This window comes from Phalacrocorax carbo, chromosome 3, assembly GCF_963921805.1.
Source record: "Phalacrocorax carbo chromosome 3, bPhaCar2.1, whole genome shotgun sequence".
NCBI lineage: Eukaryota > Metazoa > Chordata > Aves > Suliformes > Phalacrocoracidae > Phalacrocorax > Phalacrocorax carbo.
In genome coordinates this window covers 46,685,259-46,698,625 of record NC_087515.1, presented here as the reverse complement: position 1 = coordinate 46,698,625, position 13,367 = coordinate 46,685,259, and the positions used below count along the sequence as shown (strand labels likewise).

The following is a 13,367-nucleotide window of genomic DNA, read 5'->3' as shown; positions in this document are numbered from 1 at the left end:
TTACAGTTACCCAGCCTCGGTCGTCTTTTTGTAATATCTGAAAATAAATTACAAGTATCTTTTTATGTTGACATCTACTAGAAACCCAGGAATCTAATGCATTTGTGAGGTATATAATGTATGTTAAGGAATACTTTCTCAAAGAGAGATGATTTTGGAAAGTTACAGGATAATCTTCATCTCTAGGGGAGTTTATATAATGTTAAAGTGTCCATGGGGATGCATCTGTAAGAAAGGTTACCAGTAGGGGCTACAGAAAATCAAAGTCTTGCACAGCATAAATCTTCAGTAAAGCATGCATCATGTTCTCTTAATACATAAATAGTGTTCATGTTTTCCAAACTTCACCTGATGTTGCACCATGGAATTTTCAGTTTAATAATTGGAGTTAATGAGGATCCTAGAGAAAATGTTGCACTTCTGATTCTGCAAGAGGATGGAGCAGATTCTTTCATAACACATTTGTGTTGATGGTTGTATTCTCTAGTTTAATTGAGCCGTTTCAGCAAGCTCATGATGTTGCTTGCTTAGGTTTATTTTCTCTAACTTCTCAAAGTGTAATGTTGACAGTATTTGCAGGTTTCCCCAAGATCAAGGGTGCCTAATATTGCTATGTACAACATAATTATTGTTATATAGAGCAGAATAATTTTGTATTATGTCTCTAAATACAAGTTGGGAACAGATTTATTTCTCTCTGCAACTGATAATTTCATAAATTAATTAAAAAGAAATTACAGATTTCAGGGATGAGAATTCTCTTCCACAACTGTTAATACCACTCTGCCTTCAAATGTCAGTTTGATTAATCTCTTGGTGATATTGCTAAAAACCAGGTATTAATATGAAAGTCAAACTTCTGGTGAAAATACAACTGCACGTAGCTGTCAAAATAAAATTTTAAGATCCAATTTGATTGCTGGATGTGGATATGTACTCACTAGAGTAACAATGCTCTTTGTTTTATAGACATGCGCCCACGCACAGGAGCTTTGTTCTAAAACAGTGTTTTCTGTCATGAATTTATGCATAACCTACACTCTCTGCTTTTTCTTAGCATGCAACGAAGAAAGAACCTTGAGGGGGAAGAGAGAAAGACCAAAAGTGGGAGGAGAGATGAGTTTCCCTCACTGACAGAGGAAATACCTCTGTTATATATCATCCAAAATCGCTGGTTGTGTTCTACTTTCACCTTTTCTAAAATAGTGGCGAGTTTTTTTGGCTTGATATATGCTGCTGACTTCTGTGGCAGACTTCGGCCATTTGTTCCAGTAATATCTGGCTGTGATGATGAACTTGGGGCTATGCTCTGAGCCTGTCAAATATTTGTTACCACTTTGTAGGAACTGATGGCTTTATTTTCACCAGGTTTACATATACTGTGTTGAAAACTTGTAGGGGTATAATTTCCATGCTTATTGAGATTACTTATTTTGTATTTCTTTTTCATTTTTTTACTTGTAATTTTTTTGTAGTCTACTGGCATTGCTTAGTGGTTACTTTCCTTGGTGTTTTTAACAGCCCAGTTGCTATTCCTTGCTGTTCATAATTTGATGAAGGCTGAAGTCTAAAACTTGTTTTAATGTTTTTCCTTAAAGCTGAATTAATCCCTTTTCCAGGGGAAAGGGAGAAAGTTGCAGAGGAATACTTACCAGAATCTTAAAAATGAGAACAAAAACTTAATGTGAGCATCTTGCCCAAGAGTGGCTAGATATGAAAATTGATACCTCATCAGACTCGGAGAAGGCTGGTTTCCTCTATATTTTAAATCATCTGTCCCATTAGATCTAAGGAGTTGTTCTAAATTAGTTTAGAAGTGACATTTCCCAAATCATAAAATCTTTGGTTGGTTGTTAGTAGAAATCATTAGTAAAGGTTGCATAAGCATTATTTGCAGGATGGCTAATGAGTAGCCTGGGCTTAGTTCCATTTTCTCATAAATAGATGCATTGTGCTACTTCAAAAATTGCAAAATTGATGGCTTGAGTTCATTTGCTAATTTTGCAAGATACGTAATACATCCAGTTTTGGGAAGACTCTTTGTCTGCAGAGGTTGCACATAGTGGAGATGTTTATGACCCAGACTGTAAACTCTTTAAAAGTTCTTTGAATATGCTGTTTAGGACATCGTAATCTTATGAAAGATGCATGTGTAATGCTTACCACATCAAAATGACTTCAGTGCATGCATCAAAGGCTCAGATAGATATTATTCGGTGGGACTTTCTGAGAGCAGACTTTGTGGTCCTCTTGCTGGTGCAGGAAAAGTGTGTTGACTTGACTTTGTCCTGTGATTTTTGGCCTTTGTATTCCTAAAGATCTGACCTGTAGAAGGTTTGAATATATGGGATGGCAAAAGTGTAAATACCAAAAATGCTGTGCTTTGACATTAACCAGCCTCCTTTGCTTATGTTCTTGCCTTGTGAGCACTTAAGCTATGAAAATTTGTCTTGTTGGTCTTCACTCATTATCTTATGGTAGTGGTTTCTGGAAGTTTTGTGGACGTGGATAGAGGCTTGTGAAACTGTGGAAGACAATGGAGTCCCAACCATTCTGGCATTAATTAATTAATTATGCCTAGTAGTAACTTCCATGTTCCAGAAAGACATGCTGATGTATCTGAGTGCCTGGAACAGGGCCACAATATGGGGAAGATTATCAGAACAGCCTTTTTGCAGCTGTTCTCAAAGTGCTAGTGCTGGGACTCCATAGTTTTCAGAGCAAGATGCTTCTGAGCAGCTTATGTGAGGCACAGAAATAGACGGTGCAGTACAATTGTTGCCTTAGAGATTCCTCTCCAGTAGACCTGTGGATGATCAGTTGCTGACCTTTCCCCTGAGATGCTGTCACTGCTGGGATCTTGAAGAAAAATCAATACATACATCCCTTCCTTTTGAAGACCTACATCAGCTTATATGAAGTACTGAAGTGCTGTGGTTTCTTCTGTCAGTACAAGTCATTCGAGGTATCATCCACTGAATGAAGAACTCATTAAAGCCATATGTGCGCAACAGCAAAAGACACTTAATTTTTGCAGAATAATGAAACAAAACTCTTCCTTTCCACCAGAGAGCCCAGCCCTTAGGCAGACTTACAAAGTCATACTGTCCTCTTTTTCTTGTTACTAGGCTTGGATGAATGGGATTTGTGAATGGTTGTAATGTTCTGTTTCACTGTGGAGTTTGAAGAAGTTCCAGTTGGTCTTTGTGTGAGAGGGAACATGTTCCTGGGGAGCAGTGCAGGTGTCACTGAAAGGTTAGGTTGCCTTAATGTAGCATATCTCCTCATGAGAAGGGAGAAATATGGGCTCTCCAGCTTTTAAGGCTGCTTGCCTTTTTCATGGTTTAGGCTTCCATGGCAGATGGGGCTATTACTTTGATCTTTCAGTGGCTTCCCATTCTTTTCCATCGCCAGTTACTGGTGTTGAGCCCGGTGTTGATCCTGTCCCACCAATGGCTAATAGCTGGTTATGGGACAGACAGCCTAGATCACAGAGACCATAGATATGGTACAGAGCAGTCTCACTTGTCCTCCCCGTTTAATGATCAACTTGTTTAATGAGTAAGTGAATCTATAATCTGACTTTCTGCAATTGCTGCATACTGTCTGATAGAAAATCTGTTCCATAACCAGTAAGTACTTATAGTTCCTGATGTTGTCTCATCTTAATTTTTTTAATAGCAAGTGATCAAAACTTGAGTTAGGTTGGTGATTGGCAGCTGTCATATATCTAAAGTTAGGGCCTCACTTTCCGCTTTGTATGGAACCTGTTATCATACCGTGATGAGGCCCTACACTTGGACAGTTAATGGTTTCTTGCTTGGTCTTTTCTCAAGAGCTTATTTCTTTAAGCAGTAACAGTAACTGGGAGCTATGGGTAAATAAGGTGAGACAGGGACGCACCCCTGCCCCCTCATTTCTGAAGAAGCTTGCTCTATTCAGTTGACTTTGCGGCTCTCAAATTGTAACTTTCTTTGAGCTAATCTTGCAATTGGCAATTTTAGAAGACCATGAGAAGTCTGATGTTAGATGCTAGGTTCAAGAGTTACTGTTCAGATTGAAAACATTGTCGCTTTTCAGATGTTGTACTTACAGATTATTTACTTGAAAAGTTTTAATCTAGGCTTGGTGTCTGTATTCTGTTGTTTTTATGTGTAATACCATCTGAAAATATGATGAGAGAAAAAATTTACCGATGTCATCCACCTATCAAATAGTTATGTTAAAGCATCTTATATCTGCAGTTGGTCTAACAATATGCCATCTGTATTCAACTTCAGAAATGTTTGCGTGCACGTTGGTAAGGAAGAAATGGGTATGAAAAAGGTATTAAAGAGTAAGCTATTTATTCTTGAAGTTATGGATAGATTTCTTTTTCTAACAATTTCTGTATTGAATTTCTATTTCTAATTTCTATATTGAGCACACACACTCCTGCAGACTGGAAGCAATCAGTCAGGAGGTTAGTGACTGATAAAGGGGGCAAAAAGAGTAAGGACTTGAAAGGTTAATAAGTAGCATCTCTTGGATTGCAGTGATCTAGAGTTTCCACAATCCTGTGAACAGTGCGATGTTGTGGAAAATAACAAGTAATAAGGAAGGTCTTGTGAGATGTAAGCTGTGGTTTTGAACAAGATAGGTTGGGTGAAAGAGCTTTTCATAACAAAGTGGTAACTTTTCCTCCTTGATATTTTAGGCCATTCCAAAACTCTACAGGGTTTTCTGTTCCCATTTTTCTCCTTGAACATATTTATTTCCCATGCCTGAAATCGCCACGTCTCTCACTTGCTTTTTGGTTTTTCCCTCCTAAGCATGTGGAGATGTTTGTTATTGATGTTGCTGTATCTGCTATGCTTGTTGCATGTACAGACCTTCTCTACTTTCCTCTTAGGTGGGGCTTTGTTTTAGATTCAGGATGCTTGTCCTTACATCTGTACTGCTGTTGCAGCTGCTAAAAGGAAATGTGGGGAAGAAAGGAGTTGATAACTGTAGTAAGAGCCTATTTGTTTTGAAATATACAAATTAGGATAAAGGTTCTTAAAAAAATAATTTAAAAAAAACAAACAACCAAACCCAACAATTTTGAATATGGATAGCTTTATGGACATTGTGTTTTTTTTTATGTAGACATGAGAGTGACATGTTACTCTAATTCTTACAGAATTCCCCTTGGGAAAGAGTGAGTGGGAATGGAGGATGAATGCCTTATTGGGAAGTAGGAAAGAGACCCATGATGTGGTTACTCTGGCTGGGCTAACGTGGTTTATTGAATGAAACCGAATTGGTATAATCCTTTCTGTGAAAGACCCCGATCAGTGAAGGAAAAGCATTTTTGAAGAAGGAGGGGTAGAATGGGGTGAGGGGTCGGTTAATTCACAGTAGACTTGCGGCAGAGATGACAATGAAGCATAACTCTGTTAAAGGAGAGGTTGGGTGGCATGGTGTGATGATGAAATGGACTGTGTATTGCTCCTAAACCTTGACTGCAAGGCAGAGATGGGCTGTTGGATGATTTGATTTTTTTTCCTTCAGATACAGTTCCTGAGGATTGGTGCAGATTAATTGGGCTCTCTGCTGGATTCATAGAGCTGTACTGCATATCTGACATTAGCAAAGAATAGACTGAGTAATTACTGCTTTCTGGTCTTTCAGTCTGTATTATTTGTGTACCGCTTCTCTAGCAAAATATGCTTTAGGAATAACTGTCATACATTAAGTGACAAGGGAAGGTGGAATGTGATTGCAGGTATATCAGAGCAGCTTGCAAATTAGGTGCTGCAGTCTGGCATAAGAGCTGTTAGTCGCAGGTAATGCAAATACTTTGGCATCTCTGCTCAGCTTTTGATTTTCACATTGGAAATCTCCTGTATCTGTGTATGCTGCAGGTGCAGGGGAGCTCTTGGAAATTCCCCTCAGTGTGTCTGCCATCCCTCACATGATGTGCTTATCTGCTCTGATTGGTGATTTCCCGTGCTGAAGCAGAAGGTGGGGGTTTCCAGGGGTGGGGAGGAAAGGAGGGGAGATCTGTGACCTGGGAGAATAATTGAGGGCTCAGATAGGGTCGTCTGAGTAGGGAGGAGATTCAGCTGCTGCTCGTTGTCCTGGCAGGTAGGACTGCCATATTCTCCCAGGCACAACAGCTGGGGCTGTGAGACCCTGGTAGCCTCTTCTGCTTGCTCTAGAGCTAGAAGTTGCCCCTGCTGTACATCTAGATTTACACTGGGGAAGAACTGTTGCTCCTGTAATCTCTCTGCTGCAACTGAACAGATACAGTAATTTTCCTTTTTCCCCAAGTCCTTAAAATCTGGCAATATCTAGCAGAGTCTGGCTGTTCTTTTTGCTGATGCTCTGGTTTTCAGCTATGAAGTACATAGTGGCTTTTCATTGACCTGTGACTATAGCAGGTGGCAGGGAAGACAAATAACTTTTGAGAAGCCCTTGGCCCAGGTCAGAACAAAATGGATGTAGATTTTTAGTTGCACAGGCTGCTGCTTCCCTGCATTCAGATATTATTGGTATAATTTTGCTAACATCAAACAGACCCTCGTCTACTTGGATGCATCCTAAAGCATTAGGTATGTTTGGCTCTGCATGCTTTTTTTAAATTCTCTTCTCCCCAGACTGAGGAAGTACTGGAATCTGCACAAATGCCTAACTTGGCCAACAGGTGCTGATAAAATGGTATCCTTTGAGATATCTTGATGAGAGCAGAAGGTTAACTTCTAAAAGTCATACAGGAATAGTTAGTGCGTGCCATTTTGTGTGTGTGCCTTTGTACAAGAAGAATCTAAATTAGTCTTTGCATCAGGTAATGGAAGTATTTGCATTGCTTTTATGGGAATGATTGCAATCACTTCCCATGTTGGATTAATGAAGACTGAAACCTTGGAAGAAGCATATGGTACTTAACTGGACTTCTCCCAGAGAGAGTTAAAAGGTTGGCTTAGTGCCGTTCAACTTGGTAACCTGTATTGGTACCTTTGTGAATGTATGTATGAATTGTGGTGCATGGGAGCAAGTTCTCTTTTGCAAACTTAGCTGTTAAATACCTTTACACTGAAAGACAGCTGATGATCACTTAGTGTTCTGTATTGTGAGCTGTTAGTAAATATGTGTGGGCACTGGGGTGCAGAGGAAAAAGAAACAACAGTGATTGTCTTCTGTGTTTTGCTCTTCTCTCTAGAGAGCTGTGTGATCCTCACTATAGAGAAGTGTTGAGTGCTGTTGTTCCTGTTGTATGCTTTTGGTTGATTGGTGTGGAAAGTATAAATCTTCATTTCTGCTAGTCTGGTCGAGTTCATTTAGAAGGATTCTTATTAATGAAGTCTGTACTGCACAATTGTGGTCCGTGTGTGGATAGGGGAATCACAGCTCACTTAGACCTTTATCTAGTAGTCCAGATTGCATATAAAAACTTAATCACCATTTCTCTGCTGCATCTTCACTTTCAGTGCTGATTCTTTCACTGAATTGCAGCCTCAGAAAAAAAGAAAATGTATTGGTCTTTGGCTACAATGACAGTCTGCCAGTTGATTTTGAGTGTGGTTTTTTTTGTTTGTTTGGGTTTTTCTTTTGTGGGGAAGAGGGATGTTTGTTTCTTTTTTTTAAAGGTAGATAAATGGTTCTCTCCAAGTTTTGTGCAGATCTCTGTGTATTAGTTTCTAACAGAGTTTCCCTGGAACTAAAAGCCTTGTGTAATGTAAATGCATTTCCAGATGCGGAGAGATCAAGTGTATGTTTGCAGTAATTCTTTGCTATATAAAAATGTTTATCTTGTAAATGCTTTTTGTATTTTAAAACACACAAGGTGAAAGCAATACTTATATGAGTAGCCATGAATTGGCATGAAGTAGACTACTTAAAAAAAGAGCTTTATTGCTGGGGATGTTTTTTATAATGATCTTTGCGACACTTCAGTTTTCAAAATTAAATCAACTGAATCAATCTGTCAAGATATGCATGCTCTGTTTTTTTATATATATTTGGTTTTAGTTATGCTCTGTTAAATAAAACTGTGCCCTGTAATCTTCACTGATCTTATCCTGCTTTCATTTCTAATTTATTCTTGAGAAGACACTGCTTGCTTTAACTTAGTATGACTACCTCCCCTCCCCACAGCAGAACAACTGAAGATGAATATTGTGAAAACAAAGATATAATCACAGGTATTTGATATGTTAAATCTATTGAATTGATCTGAAATTATGCAGAAAGATATACAGGTAGTTCTTCAGATAGTTCTAAATCGTCAGATGATTGATATGGTGAGTAGATTCCCATGATTGAGGTGCTGAGCAATGTGATGATTACTTTAAGGCTTTTGAAAACTGGAAAACATTTTGATACTCACCAGTAGAAATGGCAGAGGGAATTGCATTGCTCTGTTAACTGTTGCATTATATGGTTTTTAAGAGGTTGGCTCCATCCCACTGTAATTTAGTGTCAGAATGTCCTCTGTGTATTTTCATGTAACTTTCTCTCCTTTTTTTAAATGGAATTTTCTTTACAGAACACAATCTTAGTACAACAAAATATGAGAGATTTCCCAGTTACTTAAAATTACATTAGCCTTTTTGTGGGCTTAGCTTTTGAATGATTTGTTTTTTCTATTCCCTTAAAGGCTGGTGACATCTAAAAGAATAACCCCTGCCTTTAGCACCATTTAAATACTTGTGAAGACCTTCATGAGTAATTTGAAATTTTAATCAAAACTTGGACTGCGAAAGTGTTGCTTTGCCAGGTTAATCTGAAAGACCTGTGGATATATTTCTTCCAAGTGTTAGAGGTAGTAATTATCAGGATAAGGTGTCAGTTTTGTGAAGACCTGTAAAACTGTATACCTGAAAGTTGTAAAATTGTAGACCTAAGGTATTTGTTAGGTGAGGTACATATCTTCCTTAAAGTAATGGTAATTTAAAAGATGATGACTGCTTTTCTGGTAATATTGCGTAATTTTAAAAAATGTTACATGGAATCCCTCAGTTACTAAGAAGCCATCTCATAATTTCAGTTAAAAAGTAGGTGCTTCTGTATACATACTTTTTGCCAAAGTTGAAGAAAAGATAATACTTCTAAGTTAATTTTAAATCATGTAAAGGAATTCTTATTTAAAGGTGACTGAAAGAGGATGAATTTTTTTTCCCTTCCATCTCTTCCTGCTGTCATCACATCTCAGGTTTTAGAAATGAAAGAATGTTGTCTTAAAGTTTTTGACAGGGCATTTCTTGCTTAACTGAATTGTCTTCAGCTCAGCTGGTAATTAGCACATCTCTTAATGACAGAAAGATAATTTAAACAGAGGTTAGCGATGTCTGACAAAAGTGTGGGTGTTAACAAGCAAGTCCATTTGAACCTTGTATTCAACTGAAAATCACTTTGCACCTCATCTAACGTGCCTTTTGGAAGCTTGTTGCAATTTATTTGTCCTTTTTTACTGTAATACTATTGCAACTGGGTTTATACATCTGTAGTTTTATCAAGCAAGATTCATAGGCCAAATTCGTGCATGTCCACTTACTGGTCTATTCCTTTCATCATTAAAAGGGAAGATAAGAGTAAAAAATTACTGTGAGGAATACATCACCAGATATGTAGTTTGTTCTGCTCTCAGTGCAGCTGTTTCTGAGCAAAGCCCATGAGATATAGATTAGTGAGATGGTGTTCTTTGAAGAACTGATGAGAAGCAGGGTATATAAACTCCAATGTTTATCTCAGTCTATCTTTCTTGTTTGGGCTTGATATGGTAAGTAGCTCTGTAGATCATGTCTAGCTCTGCGGTGCTAGTATTGCTTTCCCATTTGGGCTGTGTTTTGGCCTTGCAAAAGTTAGAACAAGTCACTTAATTCTTCCCTTCCTTGTGGGTTCTCATCTTGAGAAAGAGATTTTTTTATTGTCACCTTCCAAGATACTAGTAAAGCCTGGGTGATCCTTGTCTGCAGAGTGTTTTGACATCCTTTGGTGCTGTAGCTGTTGATTATTATTACTATTTTGTACCAGTGTACTCACTGCCTCTGAAAAGTTGACGGTTGCTTAATACTGATCAGAAGCAAAGCAGAAGACAGGAAGAGCGGGGAGGGGGGGAAGAAAAAGGCTATTCTGTCCAATGGATAATTGAGTATCTTCTGTTTCATTGGGGTTTTTATAATCTTGAAATTTGACCTGACGAAAGAAAGGTAACAAGAATCTAAATAGTGCCAGGAGTTAACCTGGCAGGAGGTATGCCATCTATGAGAAATAAAACTGACCTGAGTACAGCATGCTGCAGCTGCACAAACCCAGCCCTTCAGAATTTGAGATAGGATTAGATCAGTCTTCAGGTTTTGCAGGTGAAATACTTCATTTGGCTTCAGAGCTGCATCTGACATCATCCTATTGACCATACATCCAAGATAGGTCCAATTATTCCTTCCAAAATGAAGTGTATATCCACAAACTTGTCTCAAAATGCAAATGTTTCTGACTGTAGCACTAGGCTGACATGTACTTGCTAAAAATGCTCTTTTTTCAGGAAAAAGAAAGCCCCTTAGTTTGTGAGATCAGCTGCCAAAGACTGCACTTTTTCAGGATGGAGAAAAAAATGCTGAAATTGTAGATCACTGTATTGAGGCGGATATAACTTCTTAAAAATTAATTTCTAGCTCAGTTTCAGCAGAGCAAAGAGTGGCTGTTAGGACACATTTGATCCTGCAGTAAGTGTGGTGTTATTACTGGGTTAGAATACGTAACCTTTTGTGTCACAGGAAGGATAGGGGCCCAGCCTGAAAGCTCTTTCAGCTGTTTGATATCGGTTTGGTAATTCTACTGTCTACCCTTCTCCTCTCCCTGTCTTTTGCATATAGGCACATCTGGCTGAGGAGGACTTTTAAAATTATATTTTGTTGTTCTAAACTAGGGCTCGGGTTAAATACAGTAAGACACACACCCCACCACTCCCAGTGTTCTGATTATGGTATTTTTTCAATACTTATCTTAAATGTCATGATAATGCCTGACATGGAGGCTCATTGTATTGTGAACAATGAGATACACAACAGCCTTCAGAAGTGCACATCGGAACAATGTGCATACTTCCAGTTTAGCCCTTAAAGTATGAACTAAAGTACAGCACAATGTAAATGTCAGTTCAGGAATGTTAGGTAGGTTTGGTATGATCCCTTAAGGATTCTTCCTTCATGTCCTAAATTGCAAGGTTTCTGGGGCAGTAACTATCCTTGTGTTATTTATTTTATGGCATTTATTATAATGTGGCCTTTTTTTAACCTGATTGGTACCTATTTGATGATACCTCAGATGAGACAATACACTGCAACATGGTGTTTTTAACTAGAATATATATATACACACACTATTTTATGCAGGTTAAAAAGAAATGGCATCCATGCTGTTCAGTTCAACATGCTGAAGTGTCTAGGGGTATAAAGCAGCTTTCAGAATGGTTATGACAATTTAATATCTTTTAATATTCCAATTGTGGAGACTTCTTTTAGTGTGATAAGAGGGCTTTACAGAAGCCTGCAGTGTATGTGTTAGCAACAGGGAATCTGGTAAATTACTTCTTGACCTTGAGTTCCAATTGCTCCATTTCAAAATGTAGCAAATCAGGGGCATGGGCATGCTATGCCAGGACAAACTCACAGGAGTGCAACTTAAGGTATGGAGCAAGGCATTGCTCGTACTGTGTAGATGGACATGTCATGCAGTATCAGAGGCCATTTTGTTTAATGCCTTTGTTAAGGAACAGATCCAGCTTTGATTTATAGACCAGCAGTAGTTCCATTCTTTTCAGTTTTATCAGTATATTAAAAAAGGCTGCCTGATAAATATCCTATATCAAACTATAATCTTTGACACCAGTCCTCCAGCAAAAATGTAAATGTACTTCTTAGGGAATCCTCATATCTAGAAATAGCACTGTGTAAACCTTGAAGTCGGAGCATAACTCAATAACTCAGGAGTGGGGTTTGTGGTTGGTGGTGTTTTTTTTTTTCAACTGTGGACATAGTCTTAATCAGCAAAGCTTGCTTAAAGGGACACTCGCAAGTCAAAACCATACATACATACAAAAAAATATTTTTATTTCCAATGAACTGAAGTAGCTGCAGGTGTCAGGCCTGCCACTGAGCATCCCTGTTAATTTTAAAACTAATTTAAATGGGTTGTATTATTCCTGTTTCCTCCCTCTTTCTTTTAGTTCTGTGAGAGGCAACAAAGAACAAACTGTGAACAAACTACTGCATAGATGGGTGAGAAAAGAAATAGAAGAGACTGGGCAGAAATTGCAATCTAATATACAGAGCAGAGATGTGGAAAGATGTTTCAGCTCTTCTAAAAATTATTTGATGCTTTGCGGTCTTACAAAACTCAGTGATCTAATAGTGGTTCTGGAATCTTTTTTTTAGGCGTTGTACACACTTGTTAAAAATGCTCTTTCCCTCAAAGAATTTGTAACACCTGTACAGCAGGGGCCTAGAGGTGAACACAGTTCTTAGTATATACGCAACAGAATGAAAATGAGGAACAATTCTAATTACATCTGGTAAATATCAAACTAAAAATGCAAGTTGCATGTTTTAAGTTTTTGGTCAAGTGGGACTTGAAAGTTATTGACTTCCCTTTAAAGTGTAAGTTTTTACCTTGGGTAACCTAGCACAGACCAATACTACCTACCATCACAAGAGATGTGTTTCAGTAAAGCGTGTAGCATTGGGCAGGGGTGTTTGCACAATGAGGCTCTGTAAACCTCTGTTATAGATGTGTAACGCTTTGATCTGTTTACTGAACAAGTAAAAAATGAAACTGATGTCTCCCATTTTTTTCTTTGGGAGAAACTAGTGGACAGGAAATCTGGCTAGTGGTATCAGATTTTGCCCCACAAAATTGCATCAGTTTTAAAAAAGAGGCATTGTACTTGCAGCTTCATGTTTAAACTCGGTGTCAAAACGATAAGGCAGAATAATGCGAACTGATGCAAACGGTTTTCTTACATGGATTTCAACTCCTGTGCTAGTATCTGGTAGAATATATTTATTTTCTTGAATTGAAATACAGTGTTATTTCCAGCACAGTAATGCCACTTTTAGCTAGCTGGTTGCAGCCAGATTCAGAGACAGTAATAAAAATGTTTTGAAATATATGTCTGTTTAGTGTAAGTTTTTCTTTTATACTTCACATTATTCAGTGACTAAATATGTTTACTTTGAATAGGATATGTGTTCTAGATGGGTAGAAGCAAGAAGCTTAAACTGTGTTTAAGCTAGCTGTAATTTAATTTCAGCTCTGTACATTTTTGTTGAGACAAGAAAAGCTGCTGGCATTTAGGCCTTGCAGTGCATTTTGAAGTGACTACCAATCGGATTCTGCTATGGAAT

At 38.1% G+C, this 13,367-nt stretch overlaps 1 protein-coding gene across 7 annotated transcripts in view; it reads left to right on the top strand.

The window, feature by feature from the left end:
* The window catches only part of PLCB4 (phospholipase C beta 4), a 211,740-nt gene that overhangs the window by 950 nt on the left and 197,423 nt on the right, over window positions 1–13,367 (top strand). For 3 of the 7 annotated variants that reach the window (XM_064446790.1, XM_064446793.1, XM_064446792.1), the window contains exon 1: window positions 6,767–8,165. The exons of the other annotated variants lie outside the window; for them this stretch is intronic. The gene's annotated coding sequence lies outside the window, so the exon portion shown is untranslated. Of the gene's footprint in view, window positions 1–6,766; window positions 8,166–13,367 lie in introns of those variants that run through there. 7 annotated transcript variants of the gene reach the window in all.